Raw genomic sequence first — 24,824 nt, forward strand, 5'->3', positions numbered from 1 at the left:
GGTCACCTAGTGGGGGATGCTAGGTACCCACTGGGGCCGTGGCTGATGACACCCATCAGAAATGCACACACACCTGAACAACGATGCCATAATGAGGTACACGCGCAGGCCAGACATATAATAGAGCGTGTGTTTGGGATGCTCAGGTTACTGTTCCGGTGTCTGGACACATCTGGTGGAGCCTTGCATTATTCACCAGCTACATGCACCCAAATTGTTATGGTATGTGCTATGCTACACAATATGATCCTGCAGAAACAGCTGCAGGAGGAACAGCATCGGGCAGGGCCATACAGCCCCCCATCAATGCCAAGGCCTGTACAGGCACAGAGTGACTCAGAGGAGGAACACCCTGAGCCAGACCCAGTAGGTGGAAGGAGGCATGCCCAATATGACCTGGCCTTGGCAAAGAGGCAACGCTTAGCATATGCACTGACACAGTAGGGACCCAGGGAATATCACCTTCTCTGACTCGTACAAACAGTAAAAGGGATGCCAAACATGACACTACCTGTGCTCAGCCATGTATAGGAAGTGCACTATAGGCAGCCCTCCAGCACCATCCTCAGGTCTGGCACACCCTCAAGGTAAGTCAATCAACCTACCAATTGGCAGTTGTATTAGAATGTGTTGGTACCTGTAGCTATGGTATGGATGTGAACATGCAAGGGAATTTGGTGGCCGAATGTTAAGACAGCAGACAGTAGATGTCCATAGTGGCACCATGACATCTGTAGCACATATGGGGGTCACCATAGTAGCCAGTAGTACACAGGGTGTCATAACCCACTGCAGGTAATGGGATGGCCATCATGTGTGTCCATACAGCCCACACAAGTCTCAACCAGCTGGACAGGTGTAGACCAACACAGACAAATGCTGTACTATTGCCTCTGAATATGACCCCCCCCCCACAGACCCACACAGACAGACTACAGCAGGCCAGGCAGTTGGATGTAGGTTGTGAAGCCTAGGACGTCTGAAACTAATATGTTGGTAATTGAAGCTAAGATCTGGAGTACACTGGTATGCCTCTAGCCAGCACAATAGGTAGGTCTGCACACTGAAATGAAGTACCTGACATACCAGTACAGTAGTAGCAAAAGTGTACAAGTGTCAGGTGTGTCCCCCCCTTCCAACGTACACATATAGCAACAGTCAGGTGCACCCCCCCCCCGGTGCTGTGTAGGAATGTGGATACAGTCGGATGTCCTGCCACGCTGTGCAGAAATGTAGCAACAGTCAGTGCCACATGACCGATGGATACCCTGCAGACACAGCATGCCACATGTCAGTGTACAATGCAGAGGTCAGCACCACAGTAGAGACTACCTGGACATGTAACACATGCGATACAGTTAGCCATACTGGGCATGCTCAAACACATGAAGATATGACGGCAGTGTCAGTCGACAACATGTGGAATGGTCATACTGGGCATGCTGACACACGTAAACACAAGACGGTCAGGACTGCAAACACCAGTGGTCCGGACATATCTCCCGGTACATTGCTATACTTTTAGATGACTGTACTGTATGGTATGTGTGTGGTATTGTCTGTTGTCTGTATATTTGCCATGGTGTATTGGTAATTCACATTAGCTGTGTGCGGTGGGTGTTGCTACCAACACTTGCAAAGACGGTTATTTGTTTGCGGGCAGAACAAGCCCATTGGATACGGAGGGAGTAAGGCACATTGAAGCAGTTGGGAGCGGGTGTGCATGGGTTTGCGTGGTGTTAAGCACTGCTGACCTCTGATTACAGCTTCCTACACTTGGTTAGCCTCCACATTTCTTTACCAGTGCAATACTCGCATACTGGTAGCCAAACACGCTTACACCCGCTCACTTCCTCACTTGCACATGCACCGACATTGGTGCTTGCATGTGTCACTCATGTTGGGTGGGCACGATCCCTTGTGATGCCTATTACATCGGACTACATGACTACAGTATCGGGTATGGCTGACCATTAGGCGATGGCATGGCGTTCGACTGTACGGAATCTGCAGCCTGTCCAGTGAGTTAATCATATTATATGCGTATTCCTCATACAATCTGCTCCCATCTGGCTGATACATGGGAACCAATACTCTGAAATGCACGCAAGTAAATGTGTTGTGGGACCCACATCCATCTGCCGGGTCATGCTACTGCATACCTATTGTAGGTTTGCCACCTTTTAAATTGGCCGACCGAGGTGGGACTTTAGGATTAACACCTGACCCACTTTGCGTGGCACAGTCCCTCCTTAGGCGGATGTGTCATGTGAAAATAATCAAGACATAGCAAATGTCCTGATTACAGGACAATATTATATTCTACGTTTCTCTAATAGATGTATGTAACAGTTATTGTATATATGACACTTCTGTATGTTATGTTAAGTAGCATAAGCAAGTGGTCTGCTACTAGACTAAGCTTTTATTTGTGCAAATACGTATAGTTCTGTACTATGCACAGCTGTAGGTATGTTCTGGTACGTCTGACATTTCTACGGAGCAGGTCCCACTTTGGCCATTTTGAAAGGTGGCAGCCCTATAGGACCTATACGTAGAGATGTCAGATTTGGCAGGGCAACACATACCCACAGCCAGTAGGAAATAGACTACTTCACCGTTTTGCCTAAATAAAAGGTTATTCTTGTAGCATTATAGTTGCTAATACTGTTTCCTATATTATCTAGGTGTTTCAGATACAACATAATCGTTTTATGCAACCACTACAGACAACATATGGATTCTTTGCCCTAAATCACAGGCCATGTGCCATAATAACATTTATTTTGCAGGACACAATTGCCCAAAGGGGAGTGTCCCTCGCAAAGGTGAACTGGTGGTAACCCCAACCTATTATGCTATCATCTACCTAAGGTAGTTGGCGGAATATGTGCTTTCCGTCACTAGCAGACCTCACATACGAATGGGGGAGAATGAACACTGAATCAGGGACACTGCATAACACCCTCAGGGACACATTTAGATGATTGGTACTATAAACCTGATACATTGACAGTCCCAGAGCATATGTATTCATACACATTTGTCGAGGTACATGCTGTTTATGACTCATACATGTGGTCATTATTCATTACGTGTATTCCACCACCTGTCCACCTTATATCACTAGTTCTAGAAGGGTTTAGTTGGGACTGTGTTAGATTCTGATTTGTAATCATGGACGTCCATGATAATTGGGTACAGTTCACTGATATAGACCCTATGTGTTCCCCCAGTAGTTTACAGACTATCCAGTAGATGTGCTCTTAAGGTTTGGGAGGTATGGGCGTCTGCTATACCCACATAGGAAATATAATTACTTCCACGGGGCGGGCCTCATACATCTCTGCCAACCAACACCTGCACACTTAGGCCCATGATTGCATACCCATGATTCCCCTACCTGACACCCCTCTACAGCACTCATCCTTATTGTGAGCGCAGCTGGGGTATGAACACACCCCTACACACGTGTTAGGACACGTCGTACATTTTGTCAACCCATGTGTTATCAGATTTGCACATCCTACTGTTCTGTGTACAGCTAAATCCTGGTCGCGTCAGTCATCACAGGTTTGCCTACAAGGCAAATTTTTGGTGTCCCACAAGGGACCCCGTGATCCATGTTTAAAGTGTAGACCTTGCAGATCTCTCCCACTGGTAGTTTCCTGACGGTGGTCTGGAAAGCAGCGGTGTATTTACCTTTATTGCGTGTCTGTATGTCTCACCGGCCTAGCTGGGGGTGTGGGAGGTAGACGTTTGTTTATTGGACCTCCCACTAACATATGCCCTGTCTCAGCATATGTTACCCGTAACTGCTGTAACGTAACCTAGGTATGTACATGTGTATATTTACAGTAACATATATATACATATATATATATATATATATATATATATATATATATATATATATATATATATATATATATGTATATAAATTACGTCTGTACATACAAACATACATTTCCTATGCTGGGAACTGCTTACACCCATGCAGGCGCATTCGCCTATGCTTACTGTGCATTACATATGTTTACTGTTGCTTATTTATGCTTATTTGTGCCTTATACATTATGACAATACCACTTTGATTGAAAGGAACTGGTTAATAGTTCCATGTGATACACACGTTCACCTTTACATGTTGGCTTTACAGCAGAGCAACATTCATTCCACAAGGAAAATGATATGTGCTATTGTCGACCTTGAACCGTGAATGCCTTTTCATTAGGTGGATGCTCTAACCACTACACTATTGGTGTTCTGCCTCATTTATATGTATACCCATGGTGCATAGTTACCCGAACACATGCCTCATCACTTCACTTACACAGCAGGCATCAATTTACCTGCTGGGAAAAATGCACTACTACACATGAGTCATTCCCTATTCCCTACCGCTCTGGACTTGTGCCGCATGTTGTCTCACTCCGAGGATATTCAGACCTCTACAGCCTATAGTCCTGACACATACATGTGTTCGATTGTCAGGGTGTTCATATGGTCTTCCAAGTTTAGGCTTGTTCGACTGGGGACCAGGACTGCCCTGTACCTAGTTGAAAGTCAGACTTAGCAACGGGAGATTGTTCGTTCCACTTTTAGCGTTCTACCTGTAGTTGGGGATGCAGACGTGTGCTCACCGATGGCCATCCTGATATATAACAGCACTAAATATTACGGCTGGTTCTGCTGCTGTTTCCCTTCACATTCGTTGTGACTGCTGTATTGTGACCATGTTCATTCTTCATAACTACATATATATATATATATGTGTGTGTGTGTGTGTATATAGATATATATATATATATATATATATATATGTGTGTGTGTGTGTGTGTGTGTCTGTGTTTGTATCTTTATATCTCTCTCCTTATATATCTGTCTGTGCATACACATGCATATACACCTACATACATTTTTACATTCCACATACCGTTTAATCACCGCCACCTACCCGCTTAGGGTTGCCACTTTTTCTAATGGACAATGTGGGGCATTTTCGGGACACACATCAGATTTTACAGGCCGACACATACCCACGGTCAGTACAGGGTTTAGAACTTTACTTATTTTCCTAGATGAGAGCTTATTCTTGTAGCAGTTTAGTTGCTTATTCTGTTTCTTGTAAAATTTACGTATTTTACATACAGAAATAACTGTTTTATGCAACTGTTACATGAAATATGGTATATAATTATTTCCTACAATCACAGGACATTTGCCATTGTATTATTTTTGGTCAGGACACACCTGCCCAAACAGGGACTGTCCCTCACAAAGTGGGACAGGTGGTACCCTGTGTACTTCAGCTCCTTAATCACCCTATATCCAACTGCCACTATGCGAATGTGTAAGGTGTATATTCTTGGTAATGCATGTGGTGAGCCGTGCATCACGGTCAGGTGTTTAATCCCGGGTAGTAGGTTCTGCATGACCGGCTGGAGGCTGAGCAGTTTCGTGAACCACTACTGCACATACAACTTGTGTCTAGATGTCTACAGGACTGGACATCGTGTTGTGACACCAAGTCTGGTGTTTACACAGGATACCCATGAGAGATGTCCAAAAATTGAACAGACCAGTAAACTTCAATGTTTTTGGATTTACGAAAATGTGATAGGGTTATACATGCAAGAGATACATAGTTTGCAATCCTGAGACTGCCTAGGGTGAGACTGCCTACTAGATATGAGTAGTGGTCACTATGTGCAGATATGGCTACGCCAAGCTAGCAACCCGAGTATGACTGGATTTGGTGGACGTTCAGGAATGGGGGGGGGGGTGGTATTCAATTATGCATCCGGTTGCGTTGTGGTTGAATTTCTCAGTTCAGGCCAGACCATTATGTGGGTATGTGCCGGTGACTTTTCTGTACATGTGTATCGTACATTTTAATATTCATATGTTTGTGGGATTGTGTTCTACAGTATGGCCTGTCAGGTTGTATTGCGGATGTGTATGTTTGTTCTTTGTGTTTCTTTCTGATTCACCCACTGCTCCCTCGTACACCTCCAGTTCACCTATTGTGCATCCAACACAGTCTCCCCTTGGTGAATTATTACATTATCCGTCCCCCCCCCACCCCCATATTCCACACACTCCATCCATCCCTTCTCTGGTTGATGGCCCATGGCACGGTCAAGGGAACACATTGCATACACTACATATCTCTGGTACCTGTATGGTTGTGAGGACTACCCTAGTATTTTTCACCTTCCACATGCTGTACATCACACACACATAGGTACACGCAAGTACTTATCTTTCATGACATGGTAGGTAGACTCGGGGCCCATCTGCCTTGGACCGCGAATGGGCAAATTTTGGGTGAATGCTCTGACCATTGGTAGGGTTGCCACCTTTTCATGTGGCCAGGATGGGATATATTCGGGACACACCAGATTTTTTAGGCCAACACATACCCACGGTCAGTACAACAGATAGTACTTTTGTTTTATGCCTAAATGTAAGCTTATTCTTGTAGTAGTTTAGCTGCTTCTTCTGTTTCGCTTACTTGCTTATTTTGTTTCTTGTAACATATTGGTATTTTACATACGCAAATAACTATAGTATGTGACTATTACATAAGACGTGGGGCATAATTATGTCCTATGATCGCATGATATTTTACATTTATAATGGTTTTGGTATGGACACAACTGCCCAGAGGGGGACTGTCCCTCACAATGTGGGACAGGTGGTAACCCTGACCATTGGGCTAGATTTAGCTATCGGCGGTGCGCTAACATGGTGCGTTTTGCTTCCACTTGGTATAACTATCGACACTACAATGGAATATGGGCATGGGGTTTTAAATGTCATTTGTTCGAGGGATGGGGACTCAGTATTCAGCTACGTGTATTTGTGTTGCTTCTTATTTTTGTGTTCGCAAAACTGTCTTGCGTGCTTTGCATACGTTTCAGTATCCACGGACACTGACAGGTGTGATTAGTATTAGAGGCAGGCTGTACTATTCAGCATTTTAGGTTGCCCATAAACAGCTGACATGTCCACGCCTCCATGCAGTGCTTGGACACGCCCCATACACTCGCGCACGTTTCCTTTGCACGTGGATGTGGCGGCAGCGCACCTTCATTAATATGCATATGGCGCTACTGCGCCATCTCTACGCCGCACGGTCAGCACAAGCCTAACGCCGTTCTTGCGTCGAGCTTCATGAATCCCAGGGTGTGACTTTATAACACTTGTATACATGTATTCATGTTCATTCATTCAGTATGTACTTTTTTTATATTTTACTTTAATTGATTAATTGGGTCAATTATCTGTGTGACGTTTTTATGGGTATTTATGCTAACTGTTTGTACCATTCCTTGTTCTGATGAAGTCTTGCTATATCAGCGGATGAAAGCGCTCAGCTATTAAATCGTTTGGTTCAACCCTGCTGTTGTCTTTTTTCTACACATTGGTCATTTGTTTTGTGTTTTTACTTGGTCAGTAAAATTAGTATTAAGTAATTGAAAACATTTTCTGTGGAGAAATTGTTCATTTTTCCTTGGTGGAGCTGACAGTGTTTGAAAGAGGTGTTAAAAAAAAAAAAAGTTTGTTAACCAGTAGCTTTATCGGCATTTGCTTCTTGTCTTCCCCACAAAATAGGCACCATTTTCGGCTTGACCATGGAACAGACTACCAGTCTCATGGTCTGTCCTTCCAGCCTCAAAAAGAAAAAGTTAAGCAAACAGGCTATCAGTTTGCCTCAGCCACAGGTGGGTGACTCTGTGGTGATCATTTGTTGTACCTCAGGCCACACACCTGGATCCTAATGGTGTAGCATCTACAGCCACTATGGACCATGAGATAGCCATGTCCTGTGCATCTGTTGGGAATCCCCTCACTGTGCAAGAATGAGCCATTGTTGTCATTCCTGGGAATGGAAACTGGGAAGGTTTCCCTGTTGTGCCCATCCCTGGGGAAGCAGCTGCTGCCATTAATAATACTGTTGACCCAATTTTTCCTGTCAAAATGAAACAAAGCAAGCATATATCTACTTCTCCTCAAATTGCTTTAGACAAGAATAGTTTACTGGGACTGTCTCAGTTTAATTAAGGCTATTGATCCTTCTTGTCAAGTAGTTTCTGGTAAAAGATGGATGTTCTTCATCTCACATTGCTGCAGTCCTTACATATGGGTAGTCCGCTGTCCTCGGTCGGCCCGAATACCAAAGTATTAGGCTGACGTCGGTCACGGCGCTTAGAACTGACATCAGGACGTCAGGGTACAAAAGCGCATGACCGACGTCATATCCTCAGTCTTTTTTGCCGCATGGTCCGATGCAGAAGCAGCGTTGCAAGTGCCGTTCGGCGTTCTGAAATTTTTCGAGTTCGGAGTTTCAGACCGAATCCAAGTTGGCTAAGTACCCGTTGGGAATATTTTGTTTTTCTTGCCTCAGTTTATTACGGATGTCAGAAAAAGTGAATAATTGTATTTCTTGTGGGAAACAGATACCGCATAGGGATTATCATTCTTTGTGCATTCCTTGTTTGGGGCCTGAGCACGGCGTAGTGGGTGTCGCTTTGTGCTAGGTTTAATAAGCGCACTATTAAGCGAAGGTTGGATTGTGCTAGGCTGGTCTTGAGCGGTGCAATTATAATATGCCGTCGGATACTCCGGCCGCTTCCAAGAAGCGCAAAGACAAAGCGGTTAAACCCAGGCAAGATGAGTCGTCCGTCCGGACGCCGGTTCTTTAGAGCTTCAGTGGAACCGGTGGTTCCGGGAGGCTTCTCTGGAGTCTCAGGGGAGACTTTGATTTTGCAGGATGTGGCCTCTCAAGAGGCAGGTCAGGCTGAGGGGGCTTCTCAGGTTTCTGTACTCCTCTCCCTTCCCAGGGTGGTTAGGCCCTCTCCTTCTGTTTCCAAGGCTTCTTCCAGAGGCAGGCCAGGTTTATCTTCTGTTGGTGTCAGTCCTAGTTCAGCAGGGTCTGTGCCTAAGAAGCACATGCTTAAAATGGCTGAAGATTTGATTACTCTGATTAGAGGTTCTATGCCCCCTCCTGATAAGAGGCCTAGGGTGGAGCCAGAGTTGGAAAGTTTTGAACAGGCTTCAGATGATTCAGAGTCTTCGGCTGAAGACATGCAGGAATTCACTCCTTATTCTGATTCTGATGCAGAAGATTCCACTCCTTCTGCTTCTCCTCCAGAGGATTTTTCTTTTTCAGAGACACTTCACTCTATGAGGGAACATTTTAAGTGGGAAGGTCAGGACTTCTCTGACTCACGGAAAAGGCTTAGGGAATTTTTGTTTTTACCTCAGCATAGGCCCTTAGCTATACCCCCTGTTCTGGATGTTGTGCAAGATGTGTTTTCAGAGGCTTCCCTTAATCCTGATTCTCTGCCTCCTGCGCCAGTTAAACCGGATAGGTATTACAGGGTGCCTGAGGCTCATAAGTATCTCTATAAGAGTCCTAGGGCGGACCCAGAAACTATTAGCCAGGGACCTAAGGGTGTCAGGGCCTCTGTTGTAAAGAATCCAGTTCCTCTAGATAAAGAGGCTAGAGCTTTGGATAGATGGGGAAAGAAGGTCTATACCTCTTCTACTTTAGCAATGAGGGCTTTGAATTGCCAATTTCATATGTTGAAATATCAGAATTTTCTTCTTTCTCAATTGAAATCTAAGGTGGATGCTGTGGCAGAAGGCATTGAGTGTAAAGAATTACAAGATTTGGTACATCTCTGAACAGGTAGGTAAGCATTCTTTACAGTGTGGTTTTGATGCTTTGCAGGCCTCTTCTAGGGTGGCTGCCACTGGTTCAGTTCTTCGCAGGCACGCCTGGCTTAAGGATCAGAATTTATCTGACCATGTTAAGACAAGGATTTTGGATGCTCCTTTACAGTCTGAAGTGTTGTTTGGTCCACCTGTGGAGTCAGTCATGAAGAAAATGGAAGACAAGGCTAAGTCTATGCAGACTGTTAAAGATTTTTTGCAGGTTCAGCCTCCGAAGTTTAGTAGAAATTGGCCTGCTAAGGGGTGGACGTATCCTTCCTCTGATTCTCAGTCTAGGGGTAGATCTAGACGTGGTAGGGGCAGAGCTCAGAGTACCTTCAGACCTAGAACATGGAGTTCACCTGCACAATCTTCGAGTGAGGGCAGGGGCCAGTCCTTTCGTAAACAGGCCCAATGACCTACTTTTTCAGCTGCCAGATCCTTCTTGCCTGGCAGCACCTTTGGGAGGAAGGTTGGCACTCTTCAAGAAAAATTGGTTTTTAATTACCCAGGACAAATGGGTATTGGATATCATGCACCAAGGTTACAAGTTTTATTTCCATACCTTGCCTCCTTTCAAAGGCATGCCAGACGTTCCTCCTCAGCAAAGACTAGAGGCTCACAAACAGATTTCTCTACTACTTCAAATAGGAGCTATACAACCGGTCCCTCTGTCAGAAGTGGGCCTAGGATTTTATTCTCGCCTGTTTCTAGTACCAAAGAAAGGGAACATGTGGAGACCAATTTTGGATTTATCTATCCTCAACACATATCTGGACATTCCAAAGTTCAAAATGTCGACGTTACAACAGCTTTTACCTCTGCTGGGCAAAGATCACTGGATGGTGACTCTGGATCTCAAAGAGGCTTACCTTCATGTTCCTATCAGGCCCAGTTGCAGGAAGTATCTGCGTTTTCGGGCTGGGACTTTTCATTATCAGTTCTCTGCATTGCCCTTTGGCTTATCTACTGCACCCAGAGTGTTCACAAAGGTTCTGGCTCCAGTGATAGCCTTCTTCAGGCTAAGAGCAATACAAATTTATCCTTATTTGGACGATTGCCTGATTCTGGCTCAAGAAAAGGACGAACTTCTTCATCATTTACAGTATGTGATGGCAGTGTTAAGATGCCTAGGGTATTCTGTGAACGAAATAAAGTCCAGTCTAGTACCCTCTCAGGACATGTGCTTTCTGGGTGTGAGACTGAATACAGCATCCCAGATGGCCTTTTTGACCCCGGACAAACAAAAGAATCTTTTTCTTTACTTCCATCAATTGTCTCGTCAGTCCAGGCTGACTGCAAGGACAGTCCTTCAAGCCTTGGGGTTCATGGCATCTTGTATTCTGGTACTTCCCAATGCCAAACTGCATATGAGGAAGCTACAATGGTATCTCAAAAATGTATGGGCTAACACTGCCAAGATATGGACACTGTCATTCAGATAATACCTTGCATTCAAAAGGAATTTTTGTGGTGGGCTCAGGAATGTCACCTAAACAAGGGACTCTCTGTGACCCGACCAGAGGCGAGTCAGATTCTAACGACAGATGCCTCAGACAAAGCTTGGGAGCTCATCTAAATGGAAAATGGGTACAAGACACGTGGCCTGCCAGACTTCAACATTTACATATCAACTTGAAGGAGATGTTAGCAGTCCAATTTGCATTGATAGCTTTCAAGGATTTACTTCTTCCAGGGCAGGTGTTGATTCAAACAGACAACACAACTGTCATGTGGTACATCAACAAGCAAGGGGACACATTCATACCCTCTATGCAGACAAGCAATGATTTTGTGGGAGACTGCTCTCAGTTTACAGCTAAATCTTCAGGCAAGGTTTCTGCCAGGAGCACAGAACTCCTTAGCAGATGTGGAGCAGACAAATAATGGATCCCCACGAGTGGAAATTGGATCCTCATGTATTTCAAAAATTGACAGTGTTATGGGGAACTCCAGACATAGATCTGTTCGCTTCTCCACTAAATTACCAGTTGCCAAAGTTTTGCACAAAAAGGTTTCATCCCACAGCTTGGAAAGTGGATGCTCTCTCGTTCAATTGGAGCAATCTTCACGTGTATGCCTTTCCACCACTGCCTCTCCTCCCAAGGGTACTCCTGAAGGTCAGACAGGACAAGCCAACCTTGATTTTAATAGCTCCGGATTGGCCTCGACAGCACTGGTACCCATTACTGAGAAGTCTGGTACGGGAGCCTCCATGGCCTTTGCCTTCGATTCCACACCTGCTGTCTCAGGAGAACAGTCACTTACTCAATGTCAAACTTCAGTCTCAGCATCTAACAGCCTGGCATATTCTGTTCTAGACCCCGGAGGGTCTCAGCTTCCACAACAAGTTTTGAATGTTATTTTGGAGGTCAGAAGGCCTAGTACAAGGAAAGTTTACGCTGATAAATGGAGGAGATTTTTAATTTGGAGTACAGCAAAGGACTTTGATGTTTCTAAACCTAATTTAAGTGTTTCTCTTCAATACCTTACTGAGTTATTGGACAAAGGTTTGTCCTTCTCCTCTATAAAGGTTCATGCTGCAGCAATTTCTGCTCACTATGACTGTGACCCACCATTATTTTCTCATCCTTTGTTTAAGCAATTCCTTAGAGGGCAAAGAATATAAGACCCCACGTAGAGCTCCTACTCCTGCTTGGGATCTCAATTTTGTGTTGGAGAAACTCACTCTACAACCTTTTGAGCCTGCAGCTACTGCCGAGTTGAAATATTTATCATGGAAGACTGCTTTTTTGTTGGCCATTACCTCTGCGAGAAGGGTTTCTGAATTACAGGCCCTTATGGCGGTTGAGCCTTTCTTAATTTTCCATAAGCATAGGGTATCTTTAGCATTACTAACCCTTCCTTTATGCCTAAAGTGGTTTCTAGTGTGGCTTTAAACCAAACTATTCATTTGCCTACTTTTATGCAAACCCCCAAAATAAAGGGAAAAGATTTTGCACACTTTGGATATACACAGACAGTTGCGATATTATTTGAGCAGAACTAAAGGGTTCAGGCAGTCTCAGCAGTTGTTTGTTTCTTTTGCTTTGGGTTCTCAGGGCAAACCTGTTTCAAAACAAACTATTTCTAAGTGGATTGGTTTTTGTATTGCTTTCTGTTATTCCCATCATGGTAAGGAGATTCCAGCTGGGATCAGGCCTCATTCCACTAGGGCTACTGCCACTTCTACAGCCTTTTTAAGGGGGGTGGCTACTAAAGATATTTTGGAAGCGGCTACTTGGAGTTCAGTGCATACTTTCTCTAAGCATTACCACCTTCCACTTTACTCTAAATCTAGGGCTGGATTTGCCACTGCAATTTTACAGGGCATTTTGGCAACTCCTAATGCTTTATAGTTTTGCCATCCTCCCTTACCTCTGCTTTGGGATTCTACCCATATGTAAGGACTGCAGCAATGTGAGATGAAGAACATAGTACAGTTTTGTACCTACCATAAATGTAGATGTTCAAAGATCCACATTGCTGCAGTCCAATTTACCCTCCCTCCTTCCCCTCTGTAGTTTGAGGTGGTTATGTGGTTTGGGTTGTAAATATTGTAAATATTGTTAGTACAGGGATGGTTGGTTGTTCTTTTCTGTTTTTTGGCTTTGGCCTTTCTTTTTAGGGCCTTCTGACATCTGGGGCAAGAAAAGACTGAGGATATGACGTCGGTCATGCGCTTTTGTACCCTGACGTCCTGATGTCAGTTCTAAGCGCCGTGACCGACGTCAGCCTAATACTTTGGTATTCGGGCCGACCGAGGACAGCGGACTACCCATATGTAAGGACTGCAGCAATGTGGATCTTCGAACATCTACATTTATGGTAGGTACAAAACTGTACTATTCCTCTTTTCCTGAAGAGATTCAAGATTCAGATTGATTCAGACAAATGGGTTCTGAATTTCTTTCATGAAGGTTGCAGATGGCAGTGGGAGGAAATTCCTTCTTTCCAGGGGGTCATTGCTCATCCTCCAGATCATACTTTTGTTTCCACCTGCTCTTCATCATGTGCTGTCCCAAGGACTGATAGATCAGTTCCTCCTTCCCAAGTGGGGAAAGGTTTTATGCAAGGATGTTCTTAGTGCCAAACAAAATGCTTGAAGACCATAGGTTCATAGGTAGGTACTAAGCTATTGGCCCTAGGGCCTATATAACACTAGCCAAAAAGGTACCCTGGCTTTCGCCACCCAAGATAATTATTTTTATGTGCCCCTGTTGAACAGAGCCACAGAGGTGATCCCCGGGGTGAATTTCCTATTTCCCATCCAATCAGCAAGATTTTTCTTGAAAAGTGCTAATGAGGAGCTTTGTTTGATATAGATAGGTAGTTTTTTCCAGAGTATGGGAAGTCTGTGGGACAGGAAAGTATCCCTCCAGCATGTTCTGTTTATTGTAATGACAGGGTTTAGGTCCCTAGAGCATGTTGCTCGGAGGGATTGGGATTTCTTTAAGTGGAGCATGTCCAACAGCTCTGGGTTTGACATAGCTTTGTATGTTAGGCAGAGATCGTCTCTGAGTAGGCGATATGCGACGGAATAAAGCTGGAGTTTTTTGAGACGGTCTGCATAGGTCATCTGTTTGAGGCTGGTAATCCTCTTTGTGAGGTATTTCTGAGGTCTTTACAGTTGTAGATGTCTTGTGAGGTACATACCAAAAGGGGTGTTGCACTCTATAATGGGTCTAATGAGTGACAAGTAGAGGGAAACAATGACCTCTTTTTTCCTGGATGAGAAACCTTTTGTGATGAGATGTGCCAGGTAGAAGGATTTCCTGACTACTGTGGCGATGTGATTATCAAAGGAGAGACTACTGTCCACCTGTGTCCCAAGGTCTCTTATCACACTTTCAGTGTAAAATAGACTACCACCTATGTGGTAGCTCATGGGTACAGAGTTTTTACCAAAGGGGATGACAGTGCACATTTTGGCATTGAGCTTGAGGCCATGGCTTTGACACCAGGCATCTGTCTCCGCGAGGCCCTTTTCTAGGATGTCCACATCGTTAGGAGTTTTGATTATGGCTCCTAGTTTGCAGTCATCTGCGAACTTCATTAGCCAAAGACCTTCTGTGTTAGCCTGTACTTCAGAAAAGTAGGTACCAAACAGGAGACTACCCAGGACTGAACCCTGCGGTACTCCACACTCTGAAGTTGGATTTGGAGTCTGCTACTTTCACAGTGTGGGTTCTGTCACTGAGCCAGTTGGCAACCCATCTTGTGACACAGGGATTTATACTAAGTTTAGTGAGTTTATCTATAATTCCAGAGTGGTGGGATGGTGTCAAAAGCCTTGGCGAGATCTAGATAGGCTGTGTGAACCACCTTACCCTAGTCTGGCTTTGGTGACTGCTTCTAAGAAGTCTGTCAGGTTTAGGAGACATGATCTGCCTTTTACAAACCTGAACTGGGTGGGGTCCAGAGTTTGGAGGTTACCAATGTCTTTGTGTATAAGATCCATGATGATACGTTCCTTGGCCTTGCAGACCAGACTCGTTAGGCTAATGGGGGCGGTAGTTCCTGGGGTCCGTGGTGGCCCCCCCTTTGTGGAGTGGTTTAACCGTCGCTGTGCGCCATTCAGTGGGCACAAAGCCTGAGATGAGGCTATTATTGAACATGGTGCTTTGGTGGGGATGCCAGTTCATTCTGCAGTTCGTGTAGAATGCAGCCCGGGATGTTGTCGGGTCCCATGGATGCTGTGTTCTTGGCTTTGGAGAGTGTGGTTTTTACCTGTGCAGCCATGATTACAGGAACTTTGCATTCTTCCGGTATAGAGATGGGCCCTTTAGGGGGTGAGAGGGGGATAAAGTTAGCACTGAACCTATCTACCATTGATATTGTTGGCAATATCAGTTGGTTCTGTATATTTAGTGCCATTGTGCTGTAACTCAGAGCAGATCTGAGTGTTGCCATTGATATTCTTGACATAGCTATAGAATGCTTTGTGATTGTCTTTAGAATTAGTGGCGATTTTGTTTTTGTAACTAGCTTTGGAGGATTTTATGAGGGATCTCAGCTTCTTACGGAGGCTGACCATGGAGTTCCTCCAATCATGGGATTTTACTCTTCCAGTTCTAGATTATTTTGTCTTTAACCTGTTCATAATGATGTCACTTCACAGCCTGTTATCAGGAGACTAGAAAGAGGAAGAAGAGGTAACACTAGACTTATAAGATGCTTATCATATCCGTATTCATCTAGACTTCAGGCTATCTTAATGTGATTCAGACGTACAAGATCTTATCAGTAGTCTGCCGTAACCTTTGGACTATGTACTGCACCAGAAATGTTCACAAAGTGAGTTGTAACTCATTGCAGGCTACAGAGTATCCACATTTTTCCGTATCTAGACGACTTGATTATCTTTGCAGTCTTAAGTGTCTGGGATCTCAGTTTGATGAGAGCTCCTACCAAAGAGAATTTGTCTTTCTGTGGTGTCTGCTAGACATCTCAGTTCAAAACGATTTTCTTCCATAGGAAAAAAATAACTCTATATTTAGATCTCTTTCTTAGGTTTTCCACTTGTACTTCTGTCAGTGTGAAGGGAATACCTCAGGATATTGGGTCTCATGGCATCTGTGATTCTCATGATACCCCTGGTAAAACTTCCCATACGATAGATGCAATGGTATCTGAAGTCTTTGGTCCCAGCACCATTATCCTTTGTCTTTAAGTCCCAGTGCTGGGGTTTATTGAAAGAGAAATTACTTGGTGGAGACATCAAATATCCTTGAATCTGGGTCTTCCCTTCTCCATTCCTGTTTCAAAGCAGTCACACCTTAGACAGCTTGGACTTTGCCTGGGAAGCATTTTCAGGAGGGATAAAAGTGCAAAGTGTGTAGATACCAAGAACAGACAGAAGCACTTAAATATGAAAGAGTTGCTTGCTCTGATCAAGGCATTTAACTCTCTGGTTTACTCACTGCCTGGGACCTCTTCAAATTGTTATAGACAACACCACAGTCTTGGTGCCTCAGCAAGCATGGGGGAACCAGATTGTACCCCCTTGGCAGACTACCAGTGTTAGCTTGGGGTATAGCTTCACAGCACAGTCTCACTTTACAGGTATACTATATATTCTGCCAGAGCAAAACTGTGTGGCAGACAAGCTGAATAGGACAAGGGCAGACTCATGAATAGATACTGTATCGGGAGTCTTACAAAATTTGTGAGGAGTTCCTTAAGTAGATCTGTTTGTCTCCTTTCTGAACAGTTACCTGGCAAGATTCTCCTTATACAAGAAGGCTTGCAAGACAGAAGCTTTTTCTTTTCTTTGGACAAGAATTTTCCTGTATGCTTTTCCACTAATATACAGGATGCATCCGGAGTTTCAGAAGGAATTCCCAAAATCATTGTAGCAACTCTTTCCCTGCCCAGGAAATTGTGGTTCTCCTTTCTTTTGGAAATAGCACATGACAATTACGTCAAACGTCGTCACAGACTGGATCTACTGTGATGAGAACAGGTGTGTTTGTACACCCTGACCTAAATCAACTTCATTTGACTGCCTGGATGATAGGGTCTTAATTCCCTTTAGAACTCTGTTTACCAAGGACATGCAGCAGGTACTAATGGAGTCAAAGCATGCTACTAGATAATTGTATATTATTAAATAGAAAGCTTTCTGGTAGTTGCCAACAATATAACCAGCACCCATTCAGTGCTAGTTCTGAGGGTTTTGCAATATTTGTGTGAATTACTATCCTGTGGCCTTTTTCTTCCCCATCTAGGTTCATTTCTTGGCAATTCATCATGTCTGCCTATAGATCTGCCTCTTTCAAGTCATTCTCTTTTCAAATTTTTTTTAATAAAGGAATCTGCATAAGAGGCCTCCCGGCAAACTGGTGGCCCCTCTTTGGGATCTTAATTTTGTGCTAGAAAAGCTAACGCTTACTCCATTTGAACTAGTTAGCCTGGCTGACTTGAGGTTCTTAACATGCAAAACAGTTTTACTGATTACTTTGTCCTGTACCGGAAGGGTGTGCGAGTTACAAGCTCTTAAGGTGCTTTCCATAGAGAGGGGGGTGTTTTTCAGAACTAATCAATCTTTTATGCCTAAAGTAGTGTCTGAGTTCACTTTAAGCCAAACTGCCCATCTCCATGTTTTCATTCCTGAACCTGAAAATGAGGGAGAAAGGATGCTCCTTAACTTGGATGTCCACAGACAACTTTGGGACCACAGAACTAAATCTTTCTGATCTTCATCAGATCAGTTGTTTATTTCTTTTGAAGGGAAAAAGGGACAGCCTGTGTTAAAACAAACTATTTCCAAACTGTTGTCTAAGGCTACCTTTTGTTATACTCACCTCAACAAAACTGTTCCAGGCAGGGGCTTGGCTTTATCTATCATTTTTTGGAAAGGTTTGGATTCCAGAAGTGTTTTAGAAGCTGCAACTTGGTCCTGTGTGTGTACTTTTACAAAGCACATTCCTTGTCTTGTGTAGATCAGGCTTTGCTACGGCCATACTCCAGTGGCTCCTGGACTCTTCTTCCACCTGCCAAGTGTAGTAAGCTTGGGTAATTTACCCATATAGCTAAGGCTACTGCAGCATTAGTCAATATAATAAACATAGTACAGTTGTATAAATAAACTTAAAACATTAGTTTTAAGCAGTAGCCTCTCACTCTATCCCACTTTTTGTTTTTGGATTATGTGTGTGTGTGTGTGTGTGTGTGTGTGTGTGTGTGTGTGTGTGTGTGTGTGTGTGTGTGTGTGTGTGTGTGTGTGTGTGTGTTTTTCCTCCCTTACCTATGTCCTCTCAGGGCTCAGCCTGTTGGCATGAAAGCTCTTGAAGAGCTTGGCTCTCAATCCTGTGTTTGTAGGCAGCTCAGGTCAAAGTGCCTAATGGTTTGAGCACACTGGAGATGCCCTGAAACTTTAGAAGCTGTCTAGTAAGATGTAACCCATATAGCTAAGGCTATTGCAGCAGTGGTCATATGAACGTGTAGTGTTTGTGCAAATTTACTTGCACAGCTGTACATACATCTGCAAGTGGCAACAATTTTCCCAGGATGCTGTAGGTGAAGGTCCCCCCCAGTGGGTGGGAGCTTGTGTTAATGGATGCTGCCCTTGGGGCATGGATGGTCCACAGACTCAAAGTTTCCAAGGACATTTCTCTGGCGAGCCTGTCCAGCACTTCTGAGAATTTGCCTTACTTCTGCACTTTGGAGAGAGTGGGGCATTTGCGTCTTCCACTCACAGGCCATCACATCGGATGCCTGGGTGTTGAGAATAACTTCTAGAGGCTACGTCATTTTCTTTGTTTACGCCATGTTTGAGACAAAGATCCCTTCCAGGCATTCCTTTCTATCATCTAAAGGAAGCTTTAGTAGAGCTTCGAACGATGCTCATAAAATGAGGCATCCAAGAGGTCACACTTGACCAAAAGGATCCGGGATCTGTGCGAGTGTTTTTGGTGCCAAAGAAGAACAAGGATCTCAGGCTCATTTTGGACCTCAGCAAATTAAACCTTTATGTAAAACAGACTAAGTTCCAGATGGTGACTCATTCTGCAGTCCATTTCATTTCTGCTGACAAAGGACAATTCAGTGTGCTCCGTGGACCCCGAAGCTATCAGCTGTCACATAAAGACAAAGCATTCCAGGAGGTTGCTGTACTTCAGGCTGGCAGCTAGTCACTACATGTTTCTAACATTTCCCTTTGCGATCCCCTCCCAGATTTCCAGGTCTTCACCAAATGCATGGTAGTGGTAGCAGCTTGGCTTGGGTTACAGGGATTCCGGGTCTTCCTCGACTAATAGCGCCTTATGGCTACTTCATAGTTGTCTTTAGTTCAGGTGAGGGACTTTGCTGTACCTGTCGTTAGGCATCACAGTTGAATTTTGAGAAGTCCAGTGTGGAACCTGTTCAGGTTCTGGAGTCTATCAAATGCCATCTGGACACCACCAGTCAGATTACTAGACAGCCCCTGTCGAGACTGATATCAGTATGACTTCGGGCCAGTCTGGTTTTGTTACTTTAGAGACCACCATTTCCTTTGTCTTACATTATTTTGGCCTTATGGCCACCACAGTCTTTCTTGTCCCTTTAGCTAGGTTCTTCATAAGGTCCATTGATCAGTTGCAACTAGTCTAATGAACTTTCCTATTCATCTTACTGATATTTGCCATTGTAGTACACCTTTGCATCTGATGTCATATCAGGTCATTGTAGGTCATCCATTTACTGTTCCATAGCCTGTGGTCACAATAACCACAGATGCTTCCCTCCTGGGGTTGGGAGGTGCATTTTGAAGGGAAGACTGCTCAAGGTGCCTGCTCCCCATCAGAGGCCCCTTTGCACATCATATATTAGGTATGAGAGCAGTTCTCTTAGCACTTCAGTCCTTTCATGACTGCCTCCCCAAGGGTGTGATCATTCTTGAAACCAACATTGTGGCTGTATTTTGAGTCCCCCCTTGTTTATATACCAGTTTTATCCATTGTGTTGAGACTGAGAGTATGACGATGGATGATGTCCTCTCAGCACTTTCTGAAACTACTTCGCTTTGATTCTTCTGAAGAGAATGTCACAGAGGAATTTTCTACTACATGCTTGGCCCAACTGGTCTGTTATACACCCCCCCCCATCCCTTTGTTGACCAAATTTCAGCAAGAAACATTTTGTTGCAGAGTGACTAATCCTCATACAGCTCCCTTCTGGTCAAGGCATGTTTGGTACCCTTTCTGGGGCATCATCTCAAACAGCTTCCCTGCATCCTGGACCTTGCTGCATATCTAATATCCTGTATGTCAGGTCAGCTTAACCCAAATCTGAAATCACTCAGGTTGACCACTTGGTTCCTGCAATTGCAATGATGTCCAGAAGTTCCAAGCTTTCAAATAGATTTGTGCATATCCTTTCCTCTTCTCAGAAGCCTTCTGCCAGAAAGGTGTATTGCAGTGAGTGGAGAAGATTTTTTATCTTGGCTATTTCCAAGGGGCTGGATCCCTTCACAGCCCTGTAGATGCCTTTTTAATTTTCTAGCTGGTCATTTTTATTCTGGGTTTAGCAATTCCACCATCAGCATCCAACTGGCAGCCATCTGAAATTTTCACATTGGTCATGATTCCTTCTCCAAAACTGTTGAAAGCCTTTTTGAAGGGTACATTTTTGCTCTGACCTCTGGTAGTAGATCCTACTCCCTTGTGGGATCTGCTCCTTGTTCTCCGATCTTTGACCAGGATCCCTTCTGAATCATCTGTCTCTGTATTAAAGTCTCTTAGATATTAGTATTAGGGCAGTAGCTGCTTCAAAAGTTTTTTTTAGCCACATTTAAGTGATAATTGTACAGCGGCTACCTGGTCAAACACTTGCACTTTTGTCTCCCATTGCAAACTAGACATTCAGTCCTGATCCAGGACCTCCTTTGACTCCACTGTTGTCTCCTGATACCACCTGTCTTCCTGGGGACTCTGTCCCTCAGGTTGAGACAGATGGAAAAGACATCTGATACAAACGTCATGTACTTAACATAATGCTTGATCTGTGATGTCTTTCTCTATCTGCGTCAACCATCTGTTCCCTCCTGGTGAACTGTGCAGAGCAATCTGAAGCCTTTTGAGAAACTCTATAGTCTTTCCGTTAGGAGGAGTCTGTTTCTGAAAGTCTGGTATGATAGGGCAAACTCTGTCTGGAGGTGTAGATATGCAGGTCATCATGGGAGAGGAGGAGCTTCTGAACTGCTGATTCCAAGATGCTGACCTCTGATCTAATCGGATCTAATAACCCACACCTGAAGATGGATGGAAGAAGATAAAACAGATCTAGCTTTATGGTAATTAAACAAGTCTTTTTTTTTCACTGCAGTCAATAATACAAGAAATGTATTTATCCTACATAAGAGCCTCAGACTTGCAAGAAGTGTCTGTGTAATGCATTTAACTACATTTAAAAAAATAGTTATTCATGTGACCCCCATCTTTGTATGTAGTTTTCCAAATATTGCTGCTTGAAATGGTTAATACATCATCATGTTTTAAATAAAGCTCAAAATTTGTATTTTCATAGGATCATACGGTTAACCATCATCATATGCTGTACTATTCATTTACCTGAAATAATAGTGAAATTAATACTAATGCTTGCAAAAACTAATGCTGCACACTGTAAAAATGGTATAAATTCTGATTAGCAGAAAATATCTATTAACATATCTGTTTTACTAAATTACCTAACTTGTTTAAATAATTTATAATTGCAAAGAATACCATCACTGTGTGTGTGTGTGTGTGTGTGTGTGTGTGTGTATATATATATATATATATATATATATGTGTGTGTGTGTGTGTGTGTGTGTGTGTGTGTGTATGCACCTGTATGTGTATGTGTAAATAGTGCTATATGTGATGCGGTTTCTTTCCCAGTATAGCAGACACCTTTCACATGAGCTGGCTAGGCAAATGTTTTATAGACTTGCTTATTAATAGGCATACCCAAAATACTATCAAAACAATACAGTTAAGAAAACTATATAGTTTATCCATCTGTCTTATCCCAGGGATTGTATACAAAACAAGCATCTTTTCTAATGTGAATGGAGTCTGTCATACCTTTCTCCTGCAATGTCAGCATCTTTTAAGTTTAGCAGTTTCCCTGTCCTTCTGTTCAACTTGGCATTGTGCTTGTTTACACCCAATCATTTTACTTTCCCTGCTACTTTGAAGGTGAGAGTGGAAATGTCTGTTTCTGTCTTCATTTGTCATTCATTATTGTCTCTGCAAATCGAAATCTATGTTTAAATGCGACTTCTGAGTAATTGTAGTTTAGAAATACTGGTCTCCTGGCCACTAATACCTTTCTACCCAGTTTTCACAGTTTGCACGACACCCTTTTTGTTTCTATCTGTATTGGTTTAGGTTTCCCATATTGTATTTCTGACTATAGTAATGATGTTTCTCAGGAGCTATTCCTGAAAATCTTTTGTGAACCCATTCTGTTCACATATTCCATCACATCCATCCCTTATTTTCCTTACAGAATACCACTCAGTCCTTAAATTGCTTTTTAGCCTTACCCTCCATTCCTTTTAAATGTTGCTTAGTGTATATAGTTAGTTTTTGACTGTCACCGCTATCTTGTCTCTGAATCTTGCATATTTCAACCGTTCCCATACTTTTCACTTGCACTTTGAACATTGCAATGACGTACCAAAGCTTCTGCCATATGACTTCCAAGCTGCTTGTATCCTCTGTCATAATTAATACCACTTAAGTTTCTGTAGTTGCTGGTCACAAAACATCATGGCCACCCTATTCCAGCTAACTTCTCCTTCGTATTATTCAGAACCCTCCCCCATACATACACAGTCATGCGCACCATTTCTTTCATGGGTGATGGCTAGGTGACACTTCCTCTTTTCAAAGTACCAAAAACTGCTTTGAATAAAATGTTTTTATTTCAATATACTTTTGTTATTGGATAAAGTGAGCAACTTGAGGAGGCAACTGAATTCAAGAAGCACTGCACGTGCATCCCAAAAGGTATTCTTTGTTGTACAGGTGTTAATACTCGGTTTGTTTTTACTAGCCCAGCGGAAAACTTTTTCAAAAGGCACCCCCTGGAGAGTTTAACAGTTATCTATGCTTGGGATTACTTTTACAGCATCTGTGTAAATGGATTTGTAGATTGAATAATCTGTTTCTGTATCAGCCTAGTTCTGTCAGCCAAATGGATTTTAAATACATATGGCTGAGTTACCAGACACTTGGGATTTCTATTTTGTTGGCAGCCCTCCATTTTTCTCCTTCACCCATCATTCTAAAATCACTATTTCCTGTTTGGTAGTCAGTTGTTTATTCTAGATTAAAGACCTAGTTCATCATTGACACATCAGGATAACCCACTTGGTGGAGTTTAGGGAACTGCACATATTGCAAGGTGTAGATATTCAGTCCTTGACAGTCAATGCAGCTAAAATCGGTGCATGTGCGGAAACAGTACATGCATGCTCAACTGGTCTGGCTTTGTGAGGATGCATATCAGATGTTGACAGATAAGGAAGATGTAGATAACAGGTAGAACCCTGACAGACACTTGGATAATGGTCCCATGTGACCACCTCTGGCCTTGTGGAAAGAAAGAGCAGGGATGAGTCACTGGAGAAATGGTGATCGTCAGGCAATGAGGAAAATAAAAGTGCAATTACAACTTAGAAAATTTTGCTATTAAAGATTAAGGATCGTCCATATTTAGTTGCTTTGGTACTCATTTTAAAGTTCAAAATGTTCTCTAATATGGTAGGTGGGTTGGTAGCTGTATATGTTCGGGGAGTGTTGGGGGTCTAGAATGGTCAGACTAAAGCTATTCCTAGAGCCCCAGAAGAGAACTTCCATTGTAGAAAAAAAAATAATGATAACACATATTGCAGTTATTTTAATTCTTGATGTTTGAGACAGTGGTATTGATGTCCTGATGTAGGCTGTGTCAACAAAAAATGGTCCTGCTAGCTGACATTTCTTCTTCCTCTGTTAAGTGAAATATGCTGGATCCAGATGCAAATAAACCCTTTGCCCTTCAACACTATTAACTAACTTATAGCTTTTTCAGTTTTCAGCAATAACTCAGTTTCTCTGTTTCCACCTGAGCTGGCCATTACCACCCATGGATTTTCAGTATCTTCTTTTGGGGGGGGGGTTGCTATGCATTTTGTGTCTGGGTAAACTTGATTTTTTTCTGTAGCTGGTTTAGCTGTTAATTCATTAGCCTAGTTCTTAAGCCAGAAATACAGGCATTATAGACAGACTTAAGGAACTTGTACAGATTTTAAATTAGAAACAGTTTTTCATAGGTTTTAAGTCTCATTTAGTTTTTATTGTTGAAGTTTTACTTAGTCTTGCTACTCTTTGCAAGTATCAACCAAAATAGTCCTAGTTACCTGCACTTAAGTTTCCACCAGCGAACCAACCTTTGAAGAATGTTTAAGTCTCCTGAATGAAACAGCATTGATGGAAGTCAAAATTAAAGAAATGAGGATTACTCCCAAGACATGGAGTAATAATCCATGGAAGAAGATACTTACTCTTATTGAGACATTAAAAATATCCTCAGATGACTCTTGAAAAAAAAAAAAGAGAACTGTTGTCTAAATCATCATTCATATA

At 43.1% G+C, this 24,824-nt stretch overlaps 1 protein-coding gene across 1 annotated transcript in view; it reads left to right on the forward strand.

The window, feature by feature from the left end:
- LOC122810638 (transmembrane protein 17-like) overlaps positions 1-24,824 on the forward strand; it is a 240,578-nt gene that overhangs the window by 141,702 nt on the left and 74,052 nt on the right. The gene's annotated exons all lie outside the window — the stretch shown is intronic.

The sequence above is a fragment of the Protopterus annectens genome, chromosome 9.part0, assembly GCF_019279795.1.
Source record: "Protopterus annectens isolate FY-2018-M chromosome 9.part0, PAN1.0, whole genome shotgun sequence".
NCBI lineage: Eukaryota > Metazoa > Chordata > Ceratodontiformes > Protopteridae > Protopterus > Protopterus annectens.